At 44.9% G+C, this 16,122-nt stretch overlaps 1 protein-coding gene across 3 annotated transcripts in view; it reads right to left on the reverse strand.

Moving 5' to 3' along the window:
• The window catches only part of Sulf1 (sulfatase 1), a 164,137-nt gene that overhangs the window by 125,141 nt on the left and 22,874 nt on the right, over positions 1–16,122 (reverse strand). Inside the window, exon 1 of one of the 3 annotated variants that reach the window (XM_050142104.1) lies at positions 10,356–10,516. The exons of the other annotated variants lie outside the window; for them this stretch is intronic. The gene's annotated coding sequence lies outside the window, so the exon portion shown is untranslated. Of the gene's footprint in view, positions 1–10,355; positions 10,517–16,122 lie in introns of those variants that run through there. 3 annotated transcript variants of the gene reach the window in all.

Raw genomic sequence — 16,122 nt, forward strand, 5'->3', positions numbered from 1 at the left:
CTAAGGATCAAAAATATTGCAAAAATAAATATCCTGTGTACATAATATACGTGGACTATCTTCATGGTCATTTATTCCCTAGGTATTAGGTAATATTAGATTATATTAGATAGATATAACAGCTATCTGCATAGTGTCTGCATTGGATTTGTGTTAAAATCAGCCTAGTAATTTAAGATGTATAGAAACATATGTATACATTACAAATGAACACTATGCGTACTCTTTTATATAAGGGACTTGCGGATTCAGACTTATATTCATAGTGTGTGCATGTGTCCCACAACCAAACACCAGGGATAGACACCCAAGGAATAACTGTAGCGCTCCATGAGTAGAAACATCTACCTAGTCTTGCTAATATATATGTCGGTAGCATTTTCTTATTGTTTTGTTGTTTTTGAGTTTTGTAAATTTTTCCATTCTCATTCATTCTTTGTTTTCTGTTTGTTTTAAAAATAGAGTCACACTGTGCAGTCCTGGTTGTCCTTGAACTATACTACTGTAGTACAGACCTTGAACTTGATACAGTCCTCCTGCCTCTGCTTCCAGAGTGTTGAGATGCAGGCATGAATCACCATGCAGAGTTTATCATGGTTTTGTTGACACGTTTTGAGACAGGGTCTCATTCTGTCCTTCAGCATGGCCAGAACTCACTATTCAAACCAGGTTAGGCCTGAACTCCTATCAACCCTCCTTCCTTAGTTGCCTCGACGCTGAGACTATAGACATGAACCATCTGCACCCCATCTTTGATCATTTTATTTGATAGCATAAAGGAAGGCCAAGGTTCTAAATGCAGTTATTTGGTCAGGGTAATATGTGACTAAAGATCCCCCTAGTCCCACCTCCTCATGCTGTTCAATTGCTGTGACAGGACACCACGACCAAGACAATTCACTAAGGAACACCTTTATTAGGTTACAGTTCCAGAGTTAGCGTCCATGTTGGCGGAGCAAAGGCAGAGCCACAGCAACAGCTAAGAACCCACATCCTATCCACATGGAGGAGATGCTGGGAAATGAGACTATTTAAACATCAGCATGGTCACCAGTGACACACCTCCTCTACTAAAGCCACACCTCCAAACAGTTCTATGAACTAAGCATTCAAACAGATGAGCCTATTGGGGCCATTTATTCAAATCACTGGGGCATCTTCTTCCAGTTTTCATGCCTGCTCTTTCTGGCCTAGAAATGTCTATTCTTCTCTGCTCCCCACGTTAGCGCCGTAAGTACCTTCTCGCATCAGCACAGGTCCCATTTTTGACAAATCCTCTTTTCATCCATTGCTCTCAGCAGTTTAACCTGGGATGCAAAACAGCACTCCCTATGCCATCTGTTATTGTTGCTGGGGCCTCTGATGGTCCTGTCTCTCCAGTCAGGTTTGAAGATCATTCGTGGAGGGCTATGGCACAGGCTTCATCTTCATCTGACCCTCTTGCCACAATGTAACGCTGGGAACTGCCAGGCAGCTGCTGATCACCACCATAAAATACAGCCAGGCAATTCAGGGTATGAATTCCATATTGATCTTTGGCTTGATTTAGGGTTTGTTCAGATTTAGTTTAAAAATTACCTAATTTTAGTGGTATTAAAGACTGTAAAATTAGTGGCTGGAGAGATGGCTCAGCAGTTAAGAGCACTGGCTGCTTTTGCAGACGATCTGGATTCAATTCTCAGCACCCACATGGTAGCTCAAAACTGCCCATAACTAGAGTTCCAGGGGATCCGGTGTTATTTCTTGGCCATACATGCAGGCAAAACCCTCATATACCGAAGATACAAACAAACCCATCTTTGAAAAAGAGGTAAAGCTAAGAATTAATTCTTCGTCCACAGTGAAACCAGACCAGGAAGTAGATAGTCTTACTCCAAGTCATCTGTCCCTTTCTCTTTGCCAAGCAATGAGTTTGGCACAAAACTCAGGAGGAGTGTTGCGTGAGGTGTGAGAGAGCGAGTGTGTGTGTGTGTGTGTGTGTGTGTGTGTGTGTTCAGGGTCTGTTTTTCTGTCCCTAGAATGAAGAGATGAGGTGAGACTGGAAGCCCTCTGCCATCTTGGTCCAGAGTCTGATGAAGTTGCCTCCCACTGACCAGTGCTAGACTCTTGCCCATTGGTAATCTGCAGGGAAGTAGAGCTGGGTTTCCTAGCTGCACCTGCCAAGTTTGGATCAACTTTTTGGGCCACCAAGTTTCTGTGTTTGGTGCTTACCAGTCCCTGCTAGAGAACTAGGGTGAATGAAGTCCGCTCTTTTCTTGCCCCATGCCTCAGATGTTCAGAAAAAGAGCTGCATTTCTTGGCTTTCCAACTTCACCAACTCGTTAGATTTTGCTGCAGAGGAATTGTCATGAAAACCCCACGCCTTGGTGGAAAGTGTTAGCACTGTTCATGGTCAGTGTAATGTTGTGATTGTGACAGACTGTTTGTACAGGACCTGGAGAGATGACTCAGTGGTTAAGTTAACCGGCTGCTCTTCCAGAGGTCCTGAGTTCAATTCCCAGCAACCACATGGTGGCTCACAACCGTCTATAATGGGATCTAATGCCACTTCTGGCCTGCGGGTATAAATGTAAAGCACTTATCCGTAAAATATAACTTAAAAAAAGAAGAAGAAAGAAACACACATAGGGTTAAGAATTCATTCTTATGCAGACAGATTTCCTTGACTTATACCCCTGTAGTGCTTGTTGTTGAAATACATTCTGCCTTGGCTCCTTTGGCCCTGGAAAAATAGTTCTAAACTGCTTTCCCTAAAGGAGGACCAAAAGGTCCAAACTGTCCTCAATAGAAAATTGCACCAAGTCACATGAATCTTGGCATGGTGAATGGTGCATGCGTGTGAGATTGTTAGTTCACTTGCAAAGACATGAGACCAGAAAACATGAGAAGTTCCGAAGCCAGAAGTGAGAGCCAGGGAGCTTCCAGCTTTCCATAGAGCCTAGAAGTAAGCAAAGAGCAGGATCCTTGGCACTTAGGCGTCTGGAACCATCTACTCCTCAGATGCTGTGGAGACAAGCAGCCCGGATAAAGGAAGCCCTTGTCAGCAAACCCCGAAAAATGATGGAGGTGCTGCAATAGCTTAGGAAGGCCCTGCTGCCCGGCCTGCTTAGCCTCCACACACGGTCGGCACCACACACGGAACTGAATATTCTTCCCACTGTTTTTGTGCTTTTGGCAATCGCCAACGGTCTCTCTCCCTCTTCCCTGCTTCTTCATCCCCCCGCCCCTTTTCTTCATTGTAGGAAGAGGTAACACAGGGCTTTAATCCACAGCCCAGTATCACTTGGAATTTACTATGCAGCTCAGAATGGCTGTGAGCTCGTAGAAATTCTCCTGCCTTAACCTTTCAAGTGCCGAAATTAGAGCCGTAAACCACCACGCCCAGCTTCCGTCTCTCTTGCTGTTCTCCATTCTTTCTTCCCACTTTTCTTTACTTCAGGGGCACGTGGCAAGTTTTCGTTCTGTAACCCAGGCTGGCCTGGAACTCACTAGTTAAGCTCACGGCAATCATTCTGCCTTTCTTTTTCCCTGCTTTCCTTCTTCCTATTTCCTTCCTAATGCGCCCCCCCATTTCTCCTTTCTTCATATTTTTGAGATAAGAACTTGCTGTATAGTCCAGGCTATAATGGTCTGATAATTTCTACTTAGCCCAGGCTGGCTTGGAGCCCACAGTCCTCCTACTTCAGCCTCCCAAGTACTGGAATCACAGGTGTGTATCATGTCTGCCTCATGCTTGTTCATTACTTTTATATTTTAAATTAGATTTTTATCTTCTCTCTGTGTGTATGCGTGTGCACACATGCTCACACGAACATGCATACAATACCTCTATATAGAGGTCAAAAAGTTAGCTTCCCACACACTAGACAAATACTCTTCCATAGCCTCATGCCCACCCCTAGAGTCCCCCCCCCCACTCAATGCAAAAATAGGATTTTTTTTTTAATCACATCAAAAACCAGACAGTCTTGAAATGTAACTTCAGGGTAGAGTACTTATAAGTATCCATAAAGTTTGTGTTAAATCCCAGTTCCTCACTCCACCAAAACAGTCAAAGATAATTTCCCAGCTTTAGTAATTGGGGGCTGGAATAGGAGTGAACCACCAGAAGGCTGTGGAGGTGCAATGAGGATCAAATACAATCTAGAAAATGATTTTTAAAATTTAATGTTAGAGGCAGAAATCACTTCTTAAATCTGTGCTTAAATACAGCTCACCTACTGAGAGGAGATATTATATAACTCCCCAAGCTGAGCCAGTGTCTGGGGCTAAGTCTTTCATAATCAATGGCATTTACTCTGAGTTGTTCAGGTGGGGTAAGAGCTCAGAAATCCAGGAAATCGGAGATCCTTTGCCGTAGAAGATTAAGTGCTGAGCTTAGGTACGCTGAAAGGCTTTGAGAAACCCGAGGCTATCGAGTAATCAGACCCCGGGATTGAAAAAGTCGCTGCTTCCTGTCTGTTAAGCAGGTTTTTCTGTTTGCTTAAAATGTTCAAATTTATTCCCAATTGTCAGAGCTGCAAGGACGGCTTACGGCTTAGTGGGTCAAGCCCACATTGCTCTTATAGCGGACCCGAGTTCTGTTTCCAGCCACTCTGTGCCTCTACTCCAGGGGTCCAAGAACTCTGGCCTCAGCACACATCCCCATGTGCACAAACATGCAAATTATTCTTAAAATAATAAGGCCAAGTCTTTAAAGAAATAAATTAAAGGACTGGAGAGATGGCTCAGTGGTTAAGAGCACTGGCTGCTCTTCCAGAGGACCTGGGGTTCAATGCCCAGCACCTACATGGCAGATCATAACTGTCTGTAACTCCAGTTCCAGAGGACTTGACATCCATGGCAAAATACCAATGCACATAAAATAAAAATAAATAGAAGGAGAAGTGAGTTATAAAAGTCACCAGTTCCTCCTCTGTATTCCTACACCGTACTGGAAAATGGCAGGAACTAAGGTTGTAGACTTCTTCTAAGCCAGGCAAGCAAACATAAGCTTTGCTCTGGTCTTGGGGTGGGGCCCCTATGTAAATGAAGTGAATACTGCTTTAGGAAAAGCCTTCTTTTCGATGGGCAAAGAAGACTGCTTTTGGAGTGTATGGGACCCCAGGAAGCTTCTCACTCAGCTCCCTGATGATGGCTCGGTGAACATAAACATTTTTCTCTGGATGGGCCTGCTAAGATTATGGCCTTCCTCTTGTGAACTTAATGAGAACACAACCCACCCGGCAGAGAGTGGGGACCAGGAGGAAAGCATCAGCTCCAGTGAGCCCGGATACAGACATTTCTTGGGAACAATAAGGCATAGGAGGGCTTCGCCTTCACATTTCCACTCAAAATTACACGGAGAAGAATATCTGTCCATTTTATACTCTTAAAAATCTGTTCTTGAAGCATGAGCAAGGAACTCAGGACCGCGAGGGGTGCACCCACACACTGAGACAATGGGGATGTCCTATTGGGAACTCACCAAGGCCAGCTGGCCTGGGTCTGAAAAAGCCTGGGTTAAAACCAGTCTCTCTGAACATAGCAGACAAGGAGGACTGCTGAGACCCCAAGAACAATGGCAATGGGTTTTTGATCCTACTGCACCTATTGGTTTTGTGGGAGCCTAGGCAGTTTGGATTGCTCTTTGGGCTGACGAGGGAGGGGGACTTGATTGGGCGAGGGGGAGGGAAAGGGGAGGCGGCGGTGGGGAAGAGACAGAAATCTTTAATTAATTAATAAAGAAATAAATAAATTAAAAAATCTGTTCTTGAGATGTGGCAGGGAGACGACAGCTCTGTCAACAAAGTGCTTTTCATGCAAGTGTGAGAACCTGGGACCAATCCCCAGGTTCCACAGTAGAAAGTCAACCCAGTGATGGTGTGAACCTGTAATTCCGGCGCTGAGAGGATCCCTGGGAGCTGACTGAGCAGCTGGCGCAGCCTGACTGGTGAGTTCCAGGTCCCACTGAGAAACCTTGCTTCAAAACTGGACCAGACCAAACGGAACCGAACCAAACCACACCACACCACACCAAAACAAACCAAGGTAGATGCACTGCCTGAGGAGGAAGAACAACCAAGGCTGTCCTCTGGCTTACACACACACACACACACACACACACACACACACACACACACACCTCTTTGTTTTTATTCAATGATACGATCCTTTACTAACAATACTGCCAATGATACCTCAGTGAACTCTATTTCTTCTTTGCTTGCTCCTTTCTTCCTTCTCTTGTGTCCCCCTATAGCTAGCTACTCAGTTGTTTAATCTGAAACTACTCTAGAAGTTTCCTGTCCTCTCCTTCCATCCATCCAGGCCCAAGTCAGGAGTGTTCTAAATATGCCTGGACTCGTAGGCTGTTGTCCATCTTCCCAGCAAAGGCCTCAGCGTTTCTCATCTGAGCACAGTGGTCTCTTCACTGTCCTGCTGGTTTGTAAAGTTCTTCCCACTGGCCTTTGAAGAATCCATACTGTATAAGGTCACTGGGAGACCCATATGAAATCCTTCTAGGGCTTGAAATATCTCTCTGGGATTGAGACCTTGCCTAGCATTTAGAAAGTCCTAGACTTCATCCCCTGTACTGTAAAGACAAATAATCAAGACTATTTCCAAGATATGAATCACATCTGCTTTCCATTTCTCAATTCTACACAAATTTGTTTGTCTCTCCTTTGGGTGAAAATCAGATCCTAAAATGGTGAACGCAGAGGAGTAGGAGCTCTGGACTACAGATGCTTCCATCACTGACCTGGGTCTGCAGCAAACGCAGCCGCCCAAAGAAGCAACATTGTCCACAGAACCAATGTCTTAGTGACGTAATGAATTAACACTGGTCCTCTTGATAGAAGTAGAAACAGCTGTGGATCAGAAGCTTGTCTGTGGTCAGTGGCTGCATGTTTCCTTAGAATTAATAGGACGCATCATTGTACTGAAGCAACTCTCTTGGGTTCAGTATTCCCAATATTCAATATTGGGTTCAGTTCCTTTTCAGAGACTTCCCAACACCTTGCATTGTGTCGGCAGTGCTCCTCCCTTCTGGAAGGTTCTTCCCCACCAGCTGCTTGTTCTTCAAAATTCAGCTCATCACCACTACCCTCTGAAAAGTCCCAGACTTCCTGAGGCAGAAATCCACTCTCAGCCTCTCAATTCTGAACACACTTCTTCTGCAGGTATGAATATTAACTGAGACACAATTATCTGTTTTCCTCACCTCTTCCTCAGACCAACAACTCTTCCAAGACAAGAGATTTTACCCACCTGTGCATTGCTACTGCCTGCCACCCATTCATAGTAGATGCTCAAGAGGGAGGGAAAAGTCAAAAACCGGGAGATGACTCAGTAGCTAGGAAGGACCACGTACTGCTCTTCTAAAGAACCGAAGGACCCAAGATCAAATCCCAGCATCCACATCAGGTGGATAATCACTTGTAACTCTAGCCACAGGAGATCCAGTGGCCTCCTCTGGCCTCCATGGGCACCCATGAACCCATGGCAGGCACACATATAAATAAAAATAAATCTTTTTTTTTTTTATTTTTCAAGACAAGGTTTCTCTGTTTAACACTTTTAGCTATCCTGAAACTTTGCGAACCAGGTTGACCTTGAATTCACAGAGATCTGCCTGCTTCTGTCTCCCAAGTGCTTGGTTTAAGGGCATGTGCCACCACTGCCCCGCTAATAACAACAAATATTTTTAAAAAGGAGGAAAACAAGAATAAATGGGAAAGCTCCAATGATGCATAATTAATAAAAATTCATGGTCAGAAATTGGGCTTCAACCTGAAAATTCTAAAAGCAAGAGTCAGCCACTGGCTCTTACCTCAACCTTTGCCTGAAACTGGCGAACCTGCCTCCTGGAATCTCAGACTGAGACTGTGTGTGGAGAGCTGTCTCCTCCCACTTTATAATCCTCTCTGGGGCTGGAATTAAAGGCGTGCACCACCCAGTTTCTACGGCAACTAGTATGGCTACTGGGATTAAAGGTGCACATTACCATAATCTGGTCTGTTAGGCAGACCAGTGGGAGTGTTTCAGTCTCAGATCTTCAGGCAGTCTTTATTTATTAGAATACAATTAAAATGCCACTATATTCCAAAATGTACTGAAACATTGCTGTGTTTGGACTGTGTGTTAGATGCTTTTCCTATATTATTTACCATGCTTGATACACTTCCTAGGTTACTTCCCATGCTAGATACTCTTCCTACGTTACTTCCCGTGCTAGATACTCTTCCTACGTTACTTCCCATATTAGATACTCTTCCTACGTTACTTCCCATGCTAGATACTCTTCCTATGTTACTTCCTGTGCTAGATACTCTTCCTACGTTACTTCCCATATTAGATACTCTTCCTACGTTACTTCCTGTGCTAGATACTCTTCCTACGTTACTTCCTGTGCTAGATACTCTTCCTACGTTACTTCCCATATTAGATACTCTTCCTACGTTACTTCCCATGCTAGATACTCTTCCTATGTTACTTCTCCTGCTAGATACTCTTCCTACGTTGCTTCCCTTGCTAGATACTCTTCCTACGTTACTTCCTTTCAATCCTTTCACAATTCTTCTCTTGGGGATGAACTTTGGTCTTATTTCACAGAGGTCTTGCTTCTGGTCCTCAGGTGATTTGGATCTTAGCTGTCTTTGTTCTGCTGTGATTGGGGATAGGATGGAGATGATGGGGCTGGTCTTCGCAGAGCCTACTATTCGGTGTTGGTGGATCCCATTTAAATTTAGAGGTAAAAGAGCTAGGGCTCAGCTTTAAGAATATCTTAGGGGCTGGAGAGATGGCTCAATGGTTAAGGGCACTGACTGCTCTTCCAGAGGTCCTGAGTTCAATTCCCAGCAACCACATGGTGGCTCACAACCATGTGTAATGAGATCTGGCGCCCTCCTCTGGCGTGTGGGCATACATGGAGGCAGAATGTTGTATACATAATAAATAAATAAATCTTAAAATAAAAGAATATCTTAGAATTTCTTGAGAGTCACAGATAATTTGAAGTATAGAAATATCATCTAAATTAATTTTGTTTTGCTTTTACTTTTGTTTTTTTCTAAACAGGGTCTCCCTTTATATCCTGGGCTCATCTTGAACTCCTGGGCTCAACTTCCTGAATGCTGAGATTATAGGCATGGATGACCACATCTGACTTAAAGCGACTCTTTAAAACAAGCATAATTCCAATATGTTTCCTGTGTTTATTAAATAGAGAATAACTATGACAATGTGAAACTTGATAAGAAATTTCTCCATTTGGTCCATTTTGCATATCATATTATCATGTAAAACAGAGAGCTAGATAGACACAACAGATAAGCATGCGCATGCACACACACATACACATGCACATACACACACACACACACACCTCTCATATAGGGTATATGTCTGTCTAAAGTAACAGCAGTTCAGTAGATTAATCACAGCATTCAAAGCTAGGCATTTTGTATATTTCTTAGCTTTCTTCCCCAAGATAGTACCGAGCAATAATACCTTTCCATTTCCCATCATATGACGGGATACAATCATGGTTCTACAAATGCAAATTGTACAACTCCCTCCAAGAGTTCTTTATTCCTTGACTTGTTCAGTTAACAATAATAGTTCTACCTAGTCTATCTTCCTTCTACTGTTCCGCAGGGTTGTAGAGAGGTGACGTCTAAAAGCCATAAACATCACCCCCGAGCTGAATATTTTATAAATGCAGCATTTTTTTTTAATGGAAACCAAGTTTAATAATCTGGCTCTGGACTTTGTCAGTGCTTAAGAAGCTCTTGTCCGTGTTCCTTTACTATTAAAGCCCTTTGGTCCCCGCCATGAAAAAAAATAAAATAAACCTGAAGACACCTCTGAAGTCACTGTGTTTGTTACAGTTTGTAGAGTGGCCAGAGCCAGTTTCAAGCCTCCTGTGAAAGTTGCCATTTATTTCCTAGTGTGAAAAGAAACGTCCAACAATTATATTTACCTGAAATTATGAGTAGTCAAGAGAAAGAAACAGTCAGAATGTCTGCACTGCCTAACAAGGCAAGTGACTAACCAGGCTTCTTCCTGTGAGGGCTGGACACCCACATGCAAGCAGCCAGACTAGGCTAGACCGGAATGCTCCAAGACTGGTCACTCTAAATACTCCTTCTGGATGTTATTTTGTCAAATGAATTATCAGCTGAAATCTCTTTTTCCCTTTCATTAGCCGTAGGAGAGAGCAAACTGGGAGGGTGGAGGACTTTGGCCAGAGATGTGTTTTCAATCATCTAGGCGTCCCAAGTAGGGGGAAGATCACAAAAACACTGAACTGCACCAGAGGCCGGAAGGGAAGGCTGTTTTCTCCCTGCGGAAAAGTAGATCACCGTACTTACAAAAGTCGCCTTGAAAGTTTTCTCTCGAGAAAAGGCACTGGGAGCAGGGAGGAGGCAGAGGAGCAGAGATTAGGTGGCTGCGGGACTTCCTTCCTCCCCCAGAATGGGAGACTCATTGTTCCTTATCGCCCTGACCTCTGAGGGGCTCCAGGAGCCAGGGAGGCCTGGCCTCTGATCCCCACTGCCCTCCCTCCTGGCCTCTGCGCCTCGGATTTCCAACTTGCAGATAAAGCTGTCCGGCCTGACACCAGCTCCGAGCCTCATTAGTGACTGTCTGCGAAGTGCTTGCAAGATGCAGTTATATAAGGCCCGCGTATTATTATTATCATCACACACCCCCATAGACCCAGCTCTGCCAGACAAACAAAAGGCAGTTCCAAGAAGAGGAGGAGCAGAGGCAGAAGTTCCACTGGGGGTGAATTTCGGGACACTGCTGAACTGACTGGAAAGGAAAAAAAAAAAGGCAACCCAATATGCAAACCCAGTATGCAAACCTCGGCAAACAAACCGTGCTGCAGCTGGCCGGCCGGGAGGGGAGGGGGCGGGAAGGGAGTCAGGGTTTCCAGGCATGCGGTTCTGGCGCCTGGAGCACCCGGTACAGTAGCTGCCTGTGGCAGGATGGAATGGATGAGGAAGATGTGGGCTTTGGAAAGCCAGGAGTTCCAGAGGCCAAGTACTTAGTAAACACTGATCGTTCTTAGACCCGGATTTGGTGCCCTGGTCTCTTGATTTCTGGTTTCTTTCTCCTAATGGTGGTTTGCAGGGAATCTCGCCTGCACCGTGGAGTCCTCCGTTTGAAACCTGTCTGGGTCTCTGTCCTCTTACCCAGCCAGGGACATCCGAGAACGTTCCCTGCCACAGACCCCATCTCTGCTTGTTACTGTATCTTCTTTAGATTGCTATTATCCGGCCCGTGGCACACCTCCTGGTGTGAAGACTCCTACTCTGGCATTTAAAGTTTACAGTTTTTGTCTGGGCGCTAATTTCTCACTTCTGGTAGCACCCTCCAGTATCAGCACCCGGCAGCACACCCTCAAAAGGTGGATTTATCAGCCCTTGCATTTCCGACCTCACTCACACCTCCTCTCCCCTTCTCAGTTCAAATCTCTGATTCCCTGCGAAAGGTAACCGAATTTCTGTTTTGCTGTCGACACTGCTTTTTGTTAACATTGTTCACCAGCTTTCCCAAATCTACCTTTTCATAGGCTTGGGAACCCGTGTTGTTTGTGCTGGTGGCCTGTGTCAAAGCCTCAAGAATAACAGTAGCATAGTGAGGTCATTGCATTTGCTTGAGATCAGGTCTTGTTATATAGCCATGGCTGTCCTGGGACTCAAAAAGATCCACCTTCCTTTGCCTCCACTTTCCCAGAGCTAGGGTTAATATCATTGCATTATCTTGTGACTGATTAAATCTCACCTGTGACATCTAGTTATGCAGCAACCTTTCTGTGAATTAATTCAGATGTTGGTTGCTGGGGATGTCTAATAGATTCTTAAGGGTTGGTGGTACACCTCACTTCTTTGAATGATTGAATGTGTTCACGTTTAAAGGGGAGAGGCTGAGACTTGGCGCAGTGCTAGGAAGAATCCTTGCCTAGCACGCTTGAGACCCTGGGTTCCATCCTTGCACTGGCCAAAACAAAGGCACAGTTTTTATCAAACATTAAGGGAAACACCTTAATTTGAGCTGTCTCTTATAAGTCTGCAGAGAAGCAGGGCAGCTAGCATCTGTGACGCCTTTGCTACCCACAGAAGGTGAGCTGTAAAGTACAGTTTAGGGGCCAATGAGATGACACATGGGAAAAGCACTTGCTGCTAAACCTTGCAGCCCTGAGTTCGATCCTTGGAACCCATTGTGAAAGGAGAGAAATTCCAACAAGCTGCCTCTGACCTCTGCAAATCCCACCCCCTGACGTACATAAATAAATCAGTGCAATTAAAAGGAAATGAAATACAGCTTATTTCATACAATCCCCTGAAATTGGGGATTTTCAGCACTAACACACTTGGGGATGCACTTTATGGGAACTATGTGGGCCCTTAGAAATAAGCCACGGCTCTCTGGTTTATGACCTGGGGTGAATACAACCTTCCTGAGGTTTCTAATTAACATATTCTTGGTGACATTTCCTCTATTATTCTTTGACCGAAGCAAGATGCTTTAAGTTCCGCGCCTGGCGGCTGGAACCTCCGTCCTGTTATTTAGGAAACTCAGCAGTTTCTACACAACACACGCTCCCCAGGGCATACAGAATGTTCAGTGGATCAGAAGAATTTCCCCGCCTCCTTGAATATGGAACAATCAAAACCAATTCGGGTTCTAAAGAATTTCAGCGTCAACTGGAGTCTTTGGGGTTTAGGGCTAGATGTGCCCAAGCATTCTTGTTTTGTATTTTAGAGAGATCGGGGACCCAGGACCTCACTGGTGCTAACTCAGTCTCAACTCTAATAAGCTCGCTTGGAAAAAAAAAAAACTTCTTTTATTATTTGATTATTTGGTATGCTTGGGTGTTTTTTTTTTTTTCATGTATGTAGCATTCTTAGGAGGAAGAAGGGGGCTTTGGATCCCAAGAATTAAAGTTACTGATAGTTGTGAGCCAACTATGTGGGTGCTGGGGTTAGGATTCGGGTTCTGTGAAATGGGCTCTTAACCCCTGAGCTATCATCCTGCTTCCTAGTGAGCATTCTTGACCTAGCAATATCCTGACATACAATCGTTATAATCTTTACGTTACCAATGGGAAAACCAGGTGTGGCTGTAGGAGCCCATTTTCCGCCCGTACCACACAGTCCCTGAGAGAAGCAACTTTTCAAGAGGCAAGGTTCATTGTGAACCAGGGTTTCAGAGATTCCCATTCATGCTGGGTTGGTTCTGTTGTCTGCAGGAAGCCTGTGATTGGGCTAGAACATCGTGGCACGGCGGTGCAAAGCATCCTGCCTAAAGACACTAAAAAGCCAAAAGAGCAAAGGAGGAAGTCGCTAGGAGCCAAGGACCAACTTCAAGAGCGTGACCCCAGTGACCTGATGCCCTTCACTAGGCCCTGTTCTTGAAGGTTCCAGCACCTCCCGAGGATCACAGGCCAGCCATCAAGCCTTCAGCCCTGAAGCCTCTGTTGCAGATCCAGGCCACAACATTAACTACAAATCTAAGCCGGGATTTGAACCCCAATCAGTATGACTCCACAGACTCCATTCCTTCCATATCTGTAAGGAACCTTACGTAAAAAGAATGACATCTTCTCGGTATAAAACTGGCTTTCCAGGAGCCTGAGCCTTTCAGCCCATGTCTGTTCAGATGCTTTACCATGTGTGGCATGAGATGTAAAACCAGGCTAGCTCCTGTCAGTGACACTAAGTCCTACTTGGTCCAGTCTTCAACCCAACTCAGCTTCCTGGGCTTCAGCTCACTCCCGGCCCAGGAAATTTATCAGAGGAGCTAATCCCATCCTCCCTTGCATGTCCTCTCCAGCTAGACACAGACAGCCCATCTTGGCTACAACAGAGCCAGCCTCCTTCAGTCCTGGGGTTCATTGTGTTCCCAGTCCCAGAGTGTACTCTGCTTACAGCCTTGGGTCTGACTCTGGTTGGTGACTAACACCTACTGTGGATTCTCTCTGTGCAGTGTCGGATACTGTGAACTCCAGTGTCCCCAGAGCTCTAGGGCGGGACTCCCTCCTTCCCCGCCCTGGTGAAGAGAGCAAAACAATGACCAGACATTAATACTAATACCAAAAGGAATTTATTACACAGACCCTTTGCCAGACAGACCATTTTTGGACTTTCGTTAAGCATTTGTTATTCGCAAACAAATGAATTTTAGCTCAGATAATGCCAACCAGACCTGATCTTTATTAATTTAAACACCCCTGAGCTTTGCCATCTACTGCTTCTAATTTTTATTTTGCTCACCTAGAGGTCTTGGAGGTCAGTTGCATGTTCTCTTTCGTGAGAGTTTTGATTACAGTCCTGCCCGGAGGCCAAGGATAAAAAGATGACCCTTCCATGTCTGTCATTTAAATCCACTAACTGCATTCTCTCAGGAAAATGCAGCAGAAAGAATTTTTCTCATCTCCGTAGATGAAAGATTGTAATAAACAGTTTTTGCCCATCTGAGACATCCTATCATTAATATATTTCCAAATTCTCAGCCCTTAGAAACAAAGCTCCCGATGTAATTTCTTTCCTGTTCATGCGATTTACAATAGAAAGGTCATGTTTGCACTAGACTTTGGTGGGAAATTAATCTTTGTCTCTCCTTGTATTTCTGTGGAATCCAAGCACTTCATTATTTAGTCATTTCCAAATATGAAATGCTTGTCATTCTTCGACAACGACCTAATCTTCTCTTTGTGGGTGGAGAAGGAAGCAGTCGCCAGGGCACCGATCACTCGGACGGTTAAGAGGGGCCCTGCAGAGCTTTCCTCCATGTCTCAGCCAACCCACCAGGCAGGCTGCAAATGGTTCCACCCGCGGCGTGTGCCGTACAGTCTCCTCCCATCATGGGAAGGTGCTCATGCAAAGACCGTCTGCATCCGCGCAGGGGCGCGCAGGGCGCAGTGGCAGTCGGACTGCAGATGTGGGCTAGACCAGCCGAAGCAGTGAGTTCTTTTTTTTTCGTTTTGCTTTGAATTTTAACTTAATTCATTTGAAAATGTTTGCCATTCTGTTTCGTTCATATTTATGCCCTGTCAATGTTCTTCCCCCTGCCCTCTATCCCCACCTGTACCTGTCTTCTTGCCAAACAGTGGCCTTTCTGCTTTCAAATCACTCGTGTCTTCGTTAACTCTAGGCCCCTCTAGTGAGAGAGAACGGTAGTAGCAATGTATGTCTTTTCCCCCTCCCAGTTTACATAGTTGAAGGCCAGCCTGGGCTACGTGGCCAGTCTCCATCTCAAAAAACCCCAGAAACAAAGTTTACTTGGAGTCTGTCGTACAAAATAAACATCTTCAGACCACCCAACTGACTTCAACATGGAGGCTCTGCCTCCTCCGACCCTCTCGTCTTTCAGATGGTGTGTCCTGTATATGAACGCACAATTAATTTCAACCACATCCGTCCTTCCTCAAACTTTTATTTTAGGGGTAGGGACTAGCGCTCTTTAAACTTCATGACATTTTATCGACGTCCATACAGCATGAGCTTTTATGCAATTCTAGAGGCAGCCGAAACCCTGCCCACCCCCCCCACTTCAAAGGATTCCGCACTTGACCAATTCTGAAGGCTAAATTGATTTTCTCATCATTTGCTGCCTGTGACAATAGGAAGGCTGACGCGGCAACATTGCTAAAACGACAGCTCCCTTCCACCCAAGGGGAAAGAATGTGTGTTAATATCCTTAACGACTGGCATCTTTATGAGAAATGTGAAATCATTTATCCTCAGCAATAACCTGCCTAGGATTAAAAAGTACTTGGGGCTTAGAACGGAAGTAATCTGTCAGGAGAAATTATTTAGACTGATGTGAACTAACCGCATCAATTGGCTTCCGGTAGCTTCCTAAGGACCTAAGGACATGTAGATTCAAGTTGGTTGAAAGTCAGCAAGAGCTGCTGAAGAATCTGGAAAAGAACCGCCGTTCTATAGGAGGAAAACATAACACATTTATTGGACAAATTCCTTTTGCGAAAAGATAACACATTTACTTGACAAATTCTTTCTCATCTACTAGTGATTTCGGAAGACACGGATAGCAAAGGGACCGGTGGAATAGCAGGCAGATGGCTTGCCTGCTCAGAACAATAGCTGGATCTCACAAAACCATCTTCTT

This window comes from Alexandromys fortis, unplaced genomic scaffold (assembly GCF_014885135.2).
Source record: "Alexandromys fortis isolate MF-2015 unplaced genomic scaffold, M_Fortis_MF-2015_v1.1 scaffold_41, whole genome shotgun sequence".
NCBI lineage: Eukaryota > Metazoa > Chordata > Mammalia > Rodentia > Cricetidae > Alexandromys > Alexandromys fortis.